General features: G+C 42.2%; 1 protein-coding gene across 1 annotated transcript in view; it reads right to left on the bottom strand.

Annotated features, from left to right (window-relative positions):
* Window positions 1-15,627, bottom strand: part of EPHA3 (EPH receptor A3) — a 172,191-nt gene extending 156,564 nt beyond the window's left edge. Inside the window, exons 1-2 of the mRNA XM_054270246.1 lie at window positions 15,527-15,627; window positions 96-160 (exon numbers count right to left, since the gene is read on the bottom strand). The gene's annotated coding sequence lies outside the window, so the exon portion shown is untranslated. The remainder of the gene's footprint in view (window positions 1-95; window positions 161-15,526) is intronic.
* Between the last annotated feature and the right edge of the window lie 1,635 nt (window positions 15,628-17,262).

Raw genomic sequence — 17,262 nt, 5'->3', positions numbered from 1 at the left:
GCCTTATTGCACAGTGTCCTCTGAAGAGGAAACAATGGTTAAATGGCACATTGGTCTGCAGCAGCACTTTGCATTTCACACTCCAGTGGACTCACCCCATGTGACGGGTAGGAGATCCAGCCCAGCTCCCCTTGAATTGTTTTTGAATCCAGCAGATTAACTGCAAAAGAAGACACAAGGAAGAGGAGTGAGTTCCCTTTGCCTCTGCCCAGTTAACCTCAGTTACCCACACCCAGAGTTGTGTTTATTTGTGAGCAGATGATTTGTTCAGGTGGCCAGGCCGTGAAGCTGTACAAAAAAAAAAAGACAAATAAAAAAGATCGTCTCCTTTAGCTTAAAACACAATGAACAGCAGACAGGGCAACTTCTGAAAACCAGAAAAGTGACAAAAAACAAACAAGGGATCATGGCTAAATTAATTACAGCAGGGGGTGGGAACAGAGCTCTTCTATCAGCTGCACAAACCACAGCGTTTTCCCCTCGGATGCTTGAAATTTGGGTCACTGCATCTAACTGAAATGGTGAGATCTGAATATTTAAATCATTATTTGATTAAAGGCATCCATTTGGTATCTATAATCTTCTCAGAATACAGGAATAAATAATGAAAGCTGATTAAAGTCCTTCCCGCAGTTCTTTCTTGCTTCTGATCTAATTTGTTCTCAAATTGTCTTGCAGTAGTGTTTTCTAAATGTCATGTGTAACACATTAGATACAAGAGTAATTATTTACAATGCTACAAGTTCAGACAAACCTGCTTTTAAAGAGGGCCATCAACTGATTGCTAATCTTGCTGGTTTGGTTTTTTTTGGAGGGTTTTTTGAGTCATGCAATAATTTTATGTGTGAAAAGGAACATTTTATTTGTAAACAGTTTCACAGGCATTTTCTAGTCAATCAAATCTCAGTGGATTTATACCTTATTTTAAACACAACAGGTATTTAAAATAAATATGTACATCAAAATTATAGGATATTCTTCTTTTGACATTTGTTTCCTACAAGCACAAAAATAAAGCATTTTTCTCATCTTGGCCATACAGCCTCCAAGTGCTTGATCACACACTTCCCTAAGAACCACTTCTTTATCAACATGAAGCAGAACAGGTGAATTTATACAAAATACTGCATAAAAGAAAATAGCCTCTGTATAAATATCAACTAATGAAGTATTAATACTTCATAGCAACACTGTAATATTTATTATCTGCAATCTGAGCTTACTTTGTTCTGTGTGTTCGCCACCCCCCACACTCCCTTTATATTTTTTTCCCCTCCAATATGGAAATAATGATAACGAGAAATTAAATAAATCTCAGCATATGCTAGGACATTTTAACACCTGACAATGACAGGTTTATTAGAGGTAGCCACTGTAGCAGCTTCATCTTCTATTTGTTAACCTGAAGGGTTGTCACTGCTGCCAGAACCAGATGGCATGAGCATAGGTGTTCCAAGTAAACAGAAGAACAGGAAACAAAAAATGACGGACAGTGCCTATGAATCAGCTGAGTTAAGCTATTTGTATTATTTCATCATCCTCCTCTAACTGCTGTTTAATTTTGGACACCACTTAAAAAAAATAAAAAAACAGCTTTGAAGGCATTATTTTTACTGTTAATTGGAATGTGCAGAAGGAGACACAGCTGTACAGTATTAAAAATAAGATTGTGCTATAAAGAAACATAAATAAACATATTTTCTACATTTTTGTGCACACATATTTGTGTTCTGTATGGATATATGTGCACTGCTATACTGCCAGGACTGAGCTGCTCTGCCATCTATGTGAGAAAAATGTTTCCTCCTGCAGTTATATTCCCCTTTAAAAGAAAACAATAGCATTTTTTTATCCACATCAATAAACAAAATATCTTTACTAATCTTACAGAAAGAACATAATCCAGTGCTACATATTTCTTAGCTCTGAATCAAGTCCTCAATCATGTAGACAAAGAAAAATCAGCCAGTCCTTTATTGAGTGCACAGGGCCCTAGGCAGGCAACTCTGCAGCAAGGTTTGCATCCATAAAAAGGAAACACCAATAAAAACTCAAAAGGAAAAGCGCACTTCTCATTTTTTGTTAGCAGAAATTCCCACAGATTCTGGATCTCCCGGGATGAGACAGATCTGTTTGCCATGCACCTGCACTGCACGGTGCTGAAGGGAGTGTGACTCCTGAGGAAAATCACTTGGCAAGAAGTGGCTGAGGCAAATCACCCAGGGGCAAACTTAAGTGATATATTTTATATAGAATAAATAATATATATTAACATATTATTATATTAGTTATATATTATTTATTCTTTCAGGACAAGCTCCTGGAAAACATGACTGCAGTCACTCTGAAATTGATTAATTCAGTCCAAACTCAGTTTCATCTGCAAAACACATCCAGGCAATGGACCCACAGCTTGGTGGAAGTTCCCCCTCTCTAGATCTGCCCTGCAGGTCCAGCTTGCCCTCACAGGCATCACAACATCACATGGGTGGCAATGAAACGTTCACTGTCCCCCACAACAGGCAGGCGCCTCAGCCACGGGACAACCTGATATCATCAGGATCAAATCTATGAAGTTAAGAACAATTTTTCAGTTCTCTCCTTCATTCCACTTTCCTCATCTCCTTCAGACTGGAACCACTACTTTTCCATGCTCAAACATTTTAGAAGTCCTTCCAAGGGAGGTTTTCACACTGGTTACAGGAGACCTCTGGTTCAGATGGGTGTTGTGCTGTTCTTTAATAGTATCAAAAATACAAAAAACATATTTCCTTTCAAGTAGTAACCTGAAAAAAACACCTTCTTCTTCCTGATTAAAGCTTCTAGTGACTTCTAAAAGCTACTGTGACTTCCAGAGTTGCACATCTCGATAGAGGGGAAACAATAATGCAGAATTTAGAAGATGCAATCCTGGTCTCTAGACAAAACTGACTGGGAGAAGCAATGGTAAATTTTGTCATTGTATGTCCTAAAACTCTATATTAATCTGGAAACTGCAGAAGAAAATGGCATTTCCATACACAAAGACCTAAGAAATATATAAAGAATGGGTTAGAAATTCATTGTCTGATTTATTCTTCTTCATGGATTTGGATGGTTAGGTAAAAAGTAAAAATGGAAAACTTCATGCAAGCACTCAATTCCTACATTAACTCATCACAACTTCTTTTAATCCTGATAGATCCTTTAGTGTAACAACACACAACACTTGGTCAGGTGCATTTTGTGAACCAATTAATGAAGTGTTTCATGAAGATGTACTCAGCTAGATCCTCACTGGCAGGCATTTTTCAGTGTGATCCTCATTTGTTTTCCCATATACTATTAAAGTTAAATGGAAGCCAATACTTAAATAGCCTACAAATGCATACAGCCATATATTTACTAGATGAAAGAAGTTTATGAGTTTCTCACACAACTCATGTGCTCTCCTTGTACCAACTCCTCCTGCAAAACTGTGTGACCATCACTCAGCTGGTTCCTACAAAAATCCCTGAGGCTGACCAGCCAGTTACCAGGGGTAACTATAGAAAAAAAAGCTGAACACTTTCTTTGCTAGTGACAATTCTTTCCAACAGAATGCCTTGGAAAAGATTCCTGGTTTTGCTGAGGAGACACAGAGGAGCTCTCATAAAGCAACTTTAAGTAAATAAATAAAGTGCTGTCTAACTAGCTTGGTGTCCTGCATGTAATTACCTTGATTTAAAGCTAGCGGTAATTCCAAGGGAGAATTTACTGGTATTAAGATTAGCAGCCATGACTTCTGACTCTGAAAATCAGTGATTTGGTCCTCCTGTACAACAGCCCTGCTCTCCACACTACAATGCAGTATTTCTGCTGATACAGCACACCCCTAAAATGCCAATTAAGAATATTTTCTCCTTCTAGAGAGTCTTTCCTGATTCTCTTGCCCTTCCCCATGCACAGCCACAGGAGAAAGCATTATCAGCTCCCTCCATGTGGATTTCCAGGGGGTAAATCCAATCTCGCCCCAGAACTGGAGATTGGATGTGGATGTGAAACACAAAGCTCCCTCACTCTCCTCTCACGGCATCAGCAGCAGATGAATGGAGGCTTGGGTGGAATATGACACTTGTACTACCAGAAACTGCTTCCAGATTTGGGAGTGATGCTCCAGGGCTCACGAACAGCATGTTTCATCAGGAGGGATGTCAGGGAAAGGAAAGAACCCTAAAACTAAACTGATTCCTGAACACAGTCTGAAAGCTGCAGCATTTCCAGAAACACATGGGGTAATAACTGCCACCATGAGCTGAATATGGTAGAAATACCTCCCACAACAATAAAAATAAGCAAACAAATCTTGTGCCAGGTAGAATCACTCTGAGATTCCCCTCACTGCTGAAGAAATGAGGAAAGCCTGCTAGGGGACACTATCTGCAACTTGCAATATTTAGAGAACCACCTATAAACTTCACCAGTGGAAAGCATTTCCAAATTTTCTTCTTTGTATAGAAAATACAGAGCAATAGCCAATGTCAAGAGATACTTAAATCTTTTTTCTTCAGCTAATTAACATTTTCTATTAATATTTTAAAAATGCATAAAAAAACTCACACCACTATGTTGTCTTCTCTTGTCTGGCAACAAACTTTGAGTTTCTACCCTAGCTGGTTATTAAAAAAAAAATGCCAACAAATGGGAAAAATTAAATTTGCTATGCAACAACAGCAACAAAAACAAAACTAAAAAATGATGACTGACTAATTGAAATGTGCCATATAATCCCAAGCAGCAAAGAAAATACTCTGTGGCAGAAAGTCAGCCAGAACTTGGTTTTGGGGTGGGACAGAGTGGAGTCAGCACAAAGCCTGTTGTACATTTTTGGAATGGTGAACTCTTCCCAGCAAAGAGGGCTTGCACCTGTATTTTCATCCATCTATGAACACAGATCTGAGCCTTCCCAACTCTCCATTGCCCCAGCACTGCCAGCACATCACTTTTGTGATTATTCTGGGGCTAGAACCAACATTTACAGATAGGTAGGCAGAACTCAGGGCAAAGTTGCACCTTGATGCAATTTTAATTTCCAGCTAGGATCAGCTATCACACTGATGTTGCCAAAACCATGCTGAAACCAGCTAAGGCAGACCAAGAAACCTTTGGGAAGCGATAGCAAATAAAAAAGGGTGTCCAGCAGTGAAGTCTGGTTTTAAGTAGTCTGATTTGCTGCTTGCTTAATAATAAAAGTCAAGCCTCCTGTCATTTTATGGTCCTGCATTTCCCCTCAAATATTTTAGTGAAGATGTTAGCACTGCTCAGAAGAAAATAAAATGAAAAACAGCCAGTAGAACTCTTCAGGACTTACCCAACACACATGCCAAGAGTTTGGCCCATTTACTGACAAACTCTTTCCTAAAGCTGCGATTTCTGCTGAGCCCAAAGCCAGGCTGCAGCCCTGAGAGAGGCACAGCCCTGTGGGGTCTGCACTTCCAACCCTCCTTGCCTGAGCTGTGACACTGCACAACACAAATGTGATTTTGTGCAGAACGTTCCAAATTTGGCAACTGTCATGTTCAATCTGTGGTCAAACTGCTGACTGAAGGACTCCACCAGGGTGAGGGCAAGGGATGAACAAGCAAATAGAAACCAAACTGAATTTAAAAGCAGTTGCTGCAATACTGAACACAGGAATATTCAGAAAATACTGGAAAGACGAAGCCTCCATTATTTTCACTTTAGTGTTCATTAAAAACTTTCTAAAATTACAAGAATTTGTCAAAAACTATCAGATGAAAAGACAAAAAATTAGCAAATTATGTCAAATTACCCTAGAGATTATTGCTTCTGGAGAAGATAAAAGCTTCCACCATCAATTCGGATGATTTGGCAAATTCTAATTTCATGGCAACTTCCTGCAGTTTTTGAATAGAACTTAATTTTCCTCCTCCCAGGTTTTACTTTTCTTATCAAACACACTCCCCAAGAGCATCTGAGGCCAGATTTAGATACCTACAGCTGAAAAAGAAGAAACAGCCAAAGCAGCAACCCCTCACTGCAGGTTCCTCCCAAAAGGCTGCCATGAAGGAGGGAATGCAGGGCAGTAATCAGCAATGCAGGAATGCCTACAAATAAAAAACATCACCTGCACTCCATGCTAAGTGGAAGCTCTCCAGTGGTCTTCCCCATTTTGCTAAGTACGGAGCCTGCCTGTGGAAAAGGGACAACCATCCACCCATTCTCAGTGATGAACACAGGCAAAACAGGTTTTTTTTCTTTTTTTGTTACTTTGAAACATGAGCCTTCTCTTGATATTGTTAAAGTGGCACAAAGCTCAATTTCCAAGTATGCAAAAACATATGACTGGTGGTGGGCTGGAATGCACTGTTTATCAAAGGGGCCTAATAAGGTTTCAGTTTTATTAGGCTATTTCCTGTAAGTTGATATGTGCCAGTCCTTTTCATTAAGACAAGGATATAAAAATTAAAAATGGATTAACCTAATGGCTTCCAAATTACCGTCGCCTTGGCTTCTTTGCATTTTTTTAACAGTTCCAATTGGTCCTGTTCCAGTGCCTCCTACAAAAGAGCAAGAGGCAGAAAGCTTCAGGATACCTGAATTAGAGTTGAGCTGAACTGACATTCAGATACAAATCCCACAGATCTCATTCCATTCCAACCACTCTGGCATTAAATCTGATACCACTGAGGCACCATGTTAAATATGCAAATGCAAAATGGGGGCTACTGTGTTGAAAGGGAGTTTAAATTCCCTTTAAAACCCAAGTTATTTTCCTCCTCTCAGAGGGAAAAAAAAAATCCAGAAAGTATGGATGAGATTGAGTTACCTAAACCCTGCCAATCCCTGCCTTTTATCAGCCCAGAATAGAAGTGGGTCTCTTGTAGGATGTGTCATATTTGTCAGTCCCACTGGGTGCCCAAACCCTGAGGCACATAAAATGGCACCACATGTTATGTCTAGCCAAAACTCAAGAGCAAACATTACTCAAAGCATTTCAGTAAGTCCTAAAGCACTTCTAAGAAAGGTTTAACCACACTGCACATCTAACTCTTTTTACTTCTACATTCCCTTGGAAACAAAAAGTAATTTCCAGTATTCACTGGTTTTACAGAACTGAGCTCTCCGAAGGTCTGGTGGATTTGGAGCGTGACAAAGATCCCTCTTGAGAAGACTTTTAGCAGCTTAAAGGGGAAAATAAATGTTGAGTCAGTGTCCAAGTTCACTTAAGGTAAGCTGAGAGGTCCAAACCTACTATGACACACTCAGTTTCTAGAATTCTAGACACCAGAAAGTGTCACAGAAAAGACTCTTGGGCACACACAACACCCACAACTAAAAGTTCCAAGGTTCCCACAGATTTTACTGCAGTTCAAACATATTCAAGGTACAAAAATCAACAAAATCCACAGCAAGTGATCAATACCCCACTGGAGGACAGAAATTTTTGAGACAGGGACCAGAGCATAAGTCCAGGAAATGGCTATTCATTTGTTAAAAAGGCTGTGATATCCCCCTGGTGAATCAACTGGCAGCATGCCACAACTCACAACTCCAAAAAATTTGGCTTTTAAGGAACTCCTCGCATGGGGCACAGAAAAACAAAAATAAATAGAGTTGGGTTGGGCTTGGTTGAGTTTTGTTTTTCTAAGCTTAAAGCACAGAAGTCAAGAATTATAAAACAATTCTGAGAATCCTGAAGCACTACATTTGGAAAGCCACATACTCAAGTGTGCCCTGATAACTTTGTCAAGCTTTTTTTCTCTACCTCCGTGAATAAAGATCCCCAGCTTGCATGGAATGCTTGGGCCCTTCCATGGCTGCCCCAAAGATAAAATAAACCCACAGAGCCAATGACTCAACACCACGGTGCAAATTGCAGGAGTAAAATGCCAATAGCCTAAGAAACCTCCTCAAGTGTCATGCTGAGAAAATCAAGATGCTGAACCCATTTTTATTTTCCAATATAGTGATGTCACCAGCATGATATTTTCATTGTTTGCCAGGTTAACAGAATTTATGGAGGTAATTAATGCAGAACATGTGTGCTGAGCTATCCGTATGAATAATGGAATTGCCCCGACTTCATTTGCTGCCTTTGCAACCGAAACCCCACTAACATCTTTTTTCACTATTTCCATATGTGAGAAACACAAATATTTATAACAAAGGTAAATGACTGCTCTATTCCCATCTACCCACAAGACACTTTCAGACCCCTGTCTTCTGCTTATTCTTCTGCTTCCACCACCTTACCACAAAGGGATCAAGTTTCCATTTTATTCCATAAACTAAGCATGTTCCTCACGCCTCTTCTCCAGCGTTTCAGTCCTTGGTTTGCATGGAAAAACTTCTGTTTTAATTCCTTAAACACCCTATGTCTAGCTCTAGCCCATCTTTCAGGAAAAGCAACGCCATTAAACATTTCATTCTTCTCTTTTGCCTTTTCTTCTGGGCATCTACAGGGTCAAAGCATCCCTCCCCTTTGGTAAACAGCTTTTAGTAGAAAGAGGACTGGGCACATAGCCCTCAAAATCAGGAAAAAAAAAACCAAAAAACATCTTTGCTTTCTACTCTTTCTGGCTGAATGTTGATTTCTGGAAGGGAAGGAACAAAACAAAATGGCACAGGCATGAGAGGAAGGGTGGGCAGGTGAGCTGAGAATAAAGAACGAGATGAGTTTTCCCTGCAGCTGGGTTTTCTTTGGAGAGTTTGGGTGAGCACAGAACATTCTCCACAGCTGGAACCACGTACTCCAGGAACGCTGAGCACTCAGGCACTGCCAGGACATTTGTTCTCTTGGGTAAATCATGGGAGAAAAGTTTTTTGTAGGGTAAGGCCCTCACCATCTCAGAACCTAAATGCTTCAAGTCAGTTTTCTCCATGACATGAACATTAAGGCTGGGCAGACATAACTTGCCTTGCTTTTCTTTTCTTTTTTTTTTTTTCTTTTTTAAAGAAAGCACTGTCAGAGCAAGATTAAATGGAATGGTGAAAATGCCTCTACCCTTCCTTAACTGCAGCCTCTGTTGAAATTCACCACTGGTAAATCAGAGTCACGAAGCTCACTAATGTAAACAAAGCTCAGACTTTCAGGGAGGCAAGGAATTTCTTAATTTGTGCTTTGCTCACTCTTTGGATCCCTTTCAGGGCTGAATTCTGCGTCCCTAACTTTGTCAGTAATCAGGGGAAGTATGGATTTTTTTTCATATTCAGATCCGATTTTCTTCATCTCTGCCTACTTTTTCTCTTCCTTTAATCCTTCTCTTCCCCCCCTAAAATGGAACTCTCAAAAAGCCTTGCCTCTTAAAAAAAATAAATCAAGAATAAACCCCCTCTAGCTGCCTTCTAACTTCTCAGCAACTTAATTAAGCAATCCTGTGTCACTTGTTATTATTTGTTACTGTACAAAGTTTGTGGGGTAGCCCATCATGGACCAAAAGACATTTTTGTGATTTAATTGTAAATTATTTAAAGAGTAACTTGTCAATCTAGATTTTCTACAAACCCCTCCATTCCTAGGCACCAATTTAAAAGTTTCAGATTTTAATTGCTGCCCTCTTATGTGAGGCAGCTATACTTTAGCAGGTTCAATTATTGTTTAAAAAAATGCCATGCAAATCTTTCTATCTAAATATAGATATAAAAACATTATGAGAAACCAGCTGGAAATAAAAAAAAAGCGCCCCATTCCCACACCATATTACACTAAACTGCCCTGACTGAACCTTAACATTCAACCTATTGTTCTCTTAATTGCTAGCAAGTTTCAACCACTGTTCGCTTGCTCTGCTATTCTTCTTTCATCAATATTTTTCCAGTAGATTAATGGGATTTTCCTCCATATTTTGCCTGAAACAGCAGGACACGGTAGTTAAATGAACAAAAAAAAAAAAAAAACAAGAAAAAGGAGAGTGGTACCAATGTTTCTGCTTACAATGTGTCTGATTTAATAACATCTCTGCAAATTTAAGGCTTTACGTGCTGGTTCCCCCTCACTCTCACAGACTGGAACTTTTCTGTCACCATCCCAAGGTTTCTTTCAGGCAGGATTATCTTTATTTCTACATCTTTATTTCTTTCATTCATTCACTGCAGAAATTTGAAAGGAACTTTCAGTTTAAGGGACTGAATTTTAATCTTGCATCTGTTTCATGCTGCAAAATGAGAACTTGCACTTGGGTTTAGCAAGCGCCTAGGAAACTAAAAGACACAAGATTTCTGCTGGGGAATACAATCCTGAGCCCACAAATTGCTACCACACTCTGTTTCCAAAATTACACTCCTGGGAGCTCATATCTAATCTTCTGAATTAACCTATTTTTGTTTAAAAGTTTTAGTTCTTGTTTAGAACAAGTTTAAATATGTTTTTTTTTAAAAAAAAAAAAAAAGCTACTGCTCTCAAGTGATTACAGAAATAAGGGCTACCCCACTGTGGTGAATTTTTAGGAAAAACAATCATTTTACAGAAGCCAGATGCTTTTGTAAACTAAAAAGTCTTCTATTTCACTCTATCATTTCTTATGACAAATCTTTTTCTCCTCAGTGAAAATATATTTCAGCAATGCTTCAACAAATCTAACAACGCAAAAGAAAGGAAATGTTCCATTCTAGAAAAATCACTCTTTGGATGCTGGAGTTAGGCTTTGGAAAGGCAGGGGATTAGGGAAAACCCTCTGCCCCACCTCTGGAGATTTATCTAACAACTCTGGAAACATCCAGTTTTGCACCTAAAGGTATCCAAATTACCTTCTGGGTTTCAATGCCAGCTCCACTGAGCAGAGCTTTGAACTTCACCCTAAGTACCGGCATGATTATTGCAGCAGTTACTTATTTATTTTTATTTTCTTTCCCAGAAAAATCAAAGAGCAGCTACAAAGCTACAGGAGTTACAGGTATCTTATGGCACTAACTCGGGCTCTGTATAAAACTCCACAAACAGGACTGTGGTATTTGGTAACAGCTCTGTAGTGACCCTCACTGGTGATAAAATCCAGAGCTCTGAAAACGAGAAAATGAACACCTGCATCTGTATTTCTAAACTTTCATCAAGTGGGGATTACAAGAACAAGAGCAATTATAGGCATTTTCCTGGAGGAAAACTCCCAAGTTCTCCAACAGAATCAAAAAGTAAGTATACTAATAGCAATTTACCTAACTCCAGCAGAGAATAATTTTAAAAAGAAAAATTTAAACTAATTTGTACATCCTCCCAGCTGGGAACAAAAAATTTAAGTTCAGTTAGAACACACTCCTGATTTGCAAAGCTTTTGTGTAAACAACTGTTAAACTTGGTGTGCCTATTATCTGTTTGATGCCTGCCCATCTGCTGGTGCCTTTTTGCTGAAGCTGAGGGTACAGAAGAGTTCTGACCCATTTCTCTGCCCTGAGTGCTTTGCTGGGCAGCAAGTAGGTTGTGTCCAAATTAACTGCAATAAGAATTAATTGCTGTGTCAAATTTGCACATTTCTGTGTTTCAAACACCTGCTTTAAGTTTGCTATAGCCAATGGAGAGATTTTTTTTTTCATTTTAATACACTATGCTGAAATAGCAGTAAGTCAAGAAAAAAGCCCAGTGACAAACAATTAAGAAAATTAGTTATTCCACATGTTACAGTCTACTACCAAAAATGTTGTCAGAAAATTATGCATTTACCCAACTTCTCCTAGCTTTAACACCATCACACCCTTATGTGAATTCTAAAACATACTTATTATTTGTCTAATGATACAGTTTAGGATTAAGCACAGAAGCTTTGAATACGGCACAGCTGTATGAAAAACAGTCCTCTAGCCCCCCACAACTCTGAGCTTGCTGAAACTAAATTTTAAAAGGTATGACATTGAGACTTATAAACCTGCTTTCAACTTCTTCTGCAGATAAACAGTCAATTGCAAGGCAGGGACGGCAGCAGGAATAGTGCCACGAGAAATGAAGACTTACCCTGACCTAATGATACATGACATAGAGCAAAGTAAGATCTGGAAAAAGCATTTCCCCCTTCTAATTCTATTGAAAAGTGCCCAGTATTGTCAGCCTTTCCCAAAATCACATGCAAGAATTGGGCAAGGATTTTGTTCCATGTGCAAGCAGCACATTTTTCAAAACCACACCAAGAGCTGTCACTACTACAAAGGCACAGTAAATTGTCTTTAGCAATTTTAAGTGTTAACAGAGACCAGCTCAGATAAAAATGGTGCATTTAATTGTGCGGTTCTGCAAAGTTCTGAGATGGCAATCAATGCTCAAAAGATGAAGCTGCAGCTCCAAATCCAGACTGAAAAGTGAGGCTGATCGGAACCTCCTTACTGTAAACCCAAAACAGGCACTGTTTGAAGCCAAGTACTGTAAGCAGATTTCCCGTATTGATCTTTTGGTAGCTGTGCTCACAAGAAATTAATTTTATGCTAGATTGAGAGGTTAAAAGAAGTTTCCTGTCTGCACAGTCAAAATATTATTGAAGCAATTCAGGTTGTCAGTAAAAGCTTAAACAAATTTGCTGATAATCCTGTTAATGACCTAGGTCAAGTGTTAACTGTTGTGGGTTATAAAACAGTGAAATTAAGGTGGCTGGTACCCTCAGGCAGGCAATATAGTTACAGAAGAGACCGAGGAGAAATTATTAAATTAAATCACAGAACACACTCGATTTCTTGATACCACAGGAATTATTCAGAAAGAGAAATGCATCCTTCTAAGAAAAAAGAAACACAATCCTCAGCAAGCAGAGAATACCCAGCAGAGTGGAACAGGAGAACCTGTGGTTTCTGTGCACCTACGGGGCTCAGTCTGCAAACTCCAAACTGGAAAAGTTGCATGTTAAATTTTCCTGACATTGTCCTGCCCAGCAGAAAACAGCACACACCTTTTACCAGCAAACACAGATTAATCTGAGCTTCAGAGAACCTCCTTGGGTTCCTGTGATTGAGTAGGGAAAAGTTCTCACGAGCACGGCAGAGAGTTTGAAAACAAACTCAGGGAAAGTTTTACTTTTTATCCAGAAAAAATCCTGAATAAAATTTCTCTGGGATGAAGCAAATTAAGAAAATCTCAAGCTGTCCAAGAAAAAGACAAAAAAGGAAAGCACTGAACACCACAAAGTGCAGTAAGACAGCAGTTTGTCTTCAGCCCCTCTTTCATCCTTTTCTCCCTTCATCCCATCCACTGCCACTATAGTATTACCACCAACAGTCATAAGTTTTCGTATTAATTACAAATGTTAAGTGAAGTTGGATTTAAAAAAAAAATATTATTTCAAGTCAAATAAATTCAGGAGCTATTTCTCTGCCCACACTCTCGTTACGTGCCCACTACAACATTTACATCCCCTAGAAGTTAGACTAAGCTACACAAACACACCAAAAATTAGTTCCATCCACTGTTAAAACAATTTATGGGGAGAATTTCAACAGCAGCTTTAATATAAAATGTAAGGAAAAAGGCAGACATTTTTATCTACGTGCCTACATTAACAAATGCTGTCCAAAATATATCTTTTTTTATTCTCAGTGTTGGAAAAAGGAAACTTTTCTAAATACTCCAGAGAAATATAGAAACATCTATCTCTAGTTTTGGGAGGAAATTTATGGGAACAACACCAGAAATGTAAATGAAGTGGATAGAAAAAGATTATTTAATAGAGAAAAACATCATCTTCTGACATGATTTAAAGCTGCACGCTAACACTTGTTCATCAAATAAGTGGGCCAGCAAATTATAAGAATTAAGATTTCTAAACTCACACGATCAATCCATGTAACGTAAATAAATAAAAGGATTACTGAGCTTTCCTAAATGGGGTTTAAAAAAAAACAACTGAAAAGCACTTGGACAAGTGTACTTAACATGCATTCCGTATGACACCCATATTTTCCCTTCTTTCCCCATTCTCAGCGCCAGTGGCTCCAAAGAAAGACACAAAAAGTGGGGTTTTTATGCACACTGGAACGCTCCAATATCTTTCTGGCATAGCCACTCAGTTTGCAGAATGTGCCTCCACTGCCATGGAGGCAGAGCTGCTCCACTGACTGACAGAACCACAACCCTTCCCTAAGAGGAATGGTTATCAGACAACAGTAACCCCTACCCACGCTCTTGCTTTCATTCCTGAAAACGATTTTTGAGAAATGACAATATTTACAAAATAGTTTCTATCTGGAGGTTTAGAAGTGACTGTTGAAAGCAGGCTCATGAAAAAAAAAAAAAATTATAAAGCACTGCATACAAAACAAATTTGCATAAAACACACAAACAGATGACATACTGCTCCTCTTGTATAATGGTACTATAATTATCTGCCAGCAATGAAACCAACTGATTAAAGATTACCCAGGACTTGTGAAGTTTGCATCTTTCCTTAGTTATTTTCTACTATATTTCGTTTTCCTTCCAGAAATCATGGGAAGTTGTTATCTCACTGCCTTATCACACAAGCACCAGGAATATCAGTTAGTAAACCAGCACTATTTGTAAGGGAGAAATAAATAATTGCTCTGACAGGTTTCAGAGCTTCTCTACACAACATCCAACTCGAGCACAGGTGCGAGTTTTACATGGTTGTTAGGTGCTAAAAGTTCTTCACAACCTCTGCCCTCTAGATTTTATCCCGAAAGATAATTGTACTGGACAACCTGGTCATGCCGAGCGCCTTCACTGCAAGCAAGCAAAAGCTCCATTTCATTTTTTTTTTTCCTTACTAGGGAAAGGACAGGGTCTTTTAGGGTTTTTTTCAAGTATTTCAATCAGTTTCACAGTGTCTGGTTGTCACTATTTATTTTTTTCCCTGAAACTAGCATGGGTTTTCAGCAAGCGTCATCTTAGGAATTAACACAGCAAAAGAAAATAAACTACTCACTCTTTTTTTTCCGGAAAATCACAAACAGTCGCATACACACACAAACACAACTTTAACGCGTTGATACACATCCGATACAAACAACGCGATCTGACACAAACCCGCTAAGGAACCAGGAGGAGGTTTTACAGGGCAACAACCTTCTTTCGCGGATTAATTAAAAGTTTTGAAAGGCACGACGGCTAGCGCAACCGCCAGCCCTGCAGGCGAGCAAGGGCTCGGAGTTATCACCGGGCTGAGAGCGGTCGGGGGCTGGGGCAGAGGCGGCTCCCCCCGGGCACCTGCCGGGGCTGCGGGTCCCGGGCCCCTTCCCCGCCCCGGGGCTGCGGCTGCGCTGCCCGTCACTGCCGGGGTGGCACGGGCTGCGCTGCCCTCACCAGCTCCGCTCGGGGGAGCGTAGGGCGGCTGCCCGCGCATCCATCCATCCATCCATCCATCCCTCCCTCCGTCCCCCGCACGGCCGCGCTGTACCTGGGCGAGTACCGCGCTCCCGTGGCGAGGAGCCGCTGCCGCACGGGACCACCTTAAAGGGGAGCAGCGGGGCGGGGGAGGAAAAACGGGGGTGAAAAAAACAAAAAAAAACAAAACAAAACAAAAATTTTTAAAAAGGAGAAAAAAATCAACAGAGAAAGGGAGGATAGCGGAAAAAGGAACGAGGAAGAAACGGGTCACCCCGCCGTGCCGCGGCTCACCTTCGTTGCCGGGGCGGGCGCTCAGACGGCCGGCAGCACCGAGCGCGGCGCGGAGCAGCAGCAGCAGCGGGAGGAGCAGCAGCAGCGGCGGCGGCGGTGGCGGCAGGCGGCGGCGGCGGTCCATGTCGGCGGGGCAGAGCGCAGGCACAGCCGCATGTCTCCGCGCCGCATGCCACCGCTCCGCGCCCGCTCCGCGCCGCCGCCACCGGCCCCGGCGCCGGGACCATGCCCCGCGCCCGCCTCCGCGCTGCGCCCGGGAGGGGCCGCCCCCGCCCGGCCCCGCCGCCGCCGCCGCGCAGCCCCCGCCCCGCGCCCCGCCCCGCGCCCCGCCCCGCCTGCCCGCAGCGGAGCCTGCCCTCAGCCCGCGGAGGTGCCCCGCTAGCCCCGGGAGGTAACCCCGAGCCTGCCCTCAGCCCCGGGAGATAACCCCGAGCCTGCCCTCACCTCGCGGAGATGCCCCGGAGTCCGCCACAAGTCCCGGGAGATAACCCCGAGCCTGCCCTCACGCCCGCGAGGTGCCGCCCGGCCCAGTCCCGTGAGGTGCTCCCGAGCCAGGCCCGGCCCCGGGAGGTTGTCCTGTCACCCGGAGCAGGGCTCGGCAGTAGGGCTGGGTGACACGAGTCACGTAACTCGGGAGCCTCGGGTGGGTTGCAGCCAGCTACGAGCCGGTCGTGTCCAATTACCGGGCTCTCCCCGGAGGAATGCAGCGGCAGAGCAGCGGTAAAAGCTCGGGAGTTTCAGGCTGCAGCCGTGCAGGAGCGAGCGCCAGTTCCATCGTTCGTGCCTTGGCTGCCCGCGGTGACAGCCCGCACCACGCGGGGACACAAGTGCGGCCCCAAGAGCGGGCTGGCTCTGCCATCACTAAAGCAAACTGGAGCAGGGGCCTCCAGCCGAGAGCTGCTCTCTGTAGGAGTGTGTACCTCTACTCTAGAAGTTGCCGTGTAAAATGAGTTTTTTCTTCATGCTTGCACCTTTCCTTCTGCCCTTGTAGCCCGTCAGAGGCCCCAGAGTACCTGTCAGAGCACAGAGCAGAGAAACAGAGCTGCTATTCTGCTGCTCTCAGGGGGAATCACTGCAGAGCAGCGCTTCCCAAGCTTCCCCTTCTGCAGATCGTTTTTTTCAGAATATGGACAACTTCCTTCCCAAGTGACTCGTCTCAGGTCTCCAGAGTCACCCAGCATGATTCTGTTGAAAATGGGGAAATATCTGAATAATACTGAGGTCAAATAAATATTTCACTCCAAACCAAAGCTATGCATCCTCCTAGTACAGAGGCTGGCTCTGAATGCATGTGGCTGTCTGCACACACAGCAAGAAACAGGATGGGAGGAGAGGAGCCTCTGGCAGCAGATGTGGAACTACATCTCAGAATCAACATCAAAAACCTTTGACAGCAGAGAAACCGATCCCCAGTGTTTCTCAAACCAGTGTGGCAAACATCTGAACAGCCTCCTTCACATTGTCCCGGTGTCCTCAGGGTCACCAGTGCCAGCAGGACAGCTGGGAACTGCTACCACCTGAGCTCCAGGTTCATCAAACACAGAATCACCAACTTGCTTCAACAGTGATGCAGCTTCCCTGCAGCAGAAGAGGAGGTGCTGGACGGGTTGCAAGCCAGGACCTGTGCCAAGGTCTCTCCTGCACAGTATTGGCACCCCCCAAACATCTGGTTTAACTGTGCACTGCACTGAAGGGGTTGGAAACCAAAGCAAAGCAGAGACAAGGCTGTGAGAAGT

Source organism: Melozone crissalis, unplaced genomic scaffold, assembly GCF_028551555.1.
Source record: "Melozone crissalis strain CALT ecotype California unplaced genomic scaffold, PUWL_Pcris_2 ptg000009l_1, whole genome shotgun sequence".
NCBI classification, from domain to species: Eukaryota; Metazoa; Chordata; class Aves; order Passeriformes; family Passerellidae; genus Melozone; species Melozone crissalis.
The sequence above is the reverse complement of the archived record's forward strand: the minus strand, read 5'-3'. Positions and strand labels throughout refer to the sequence as shown.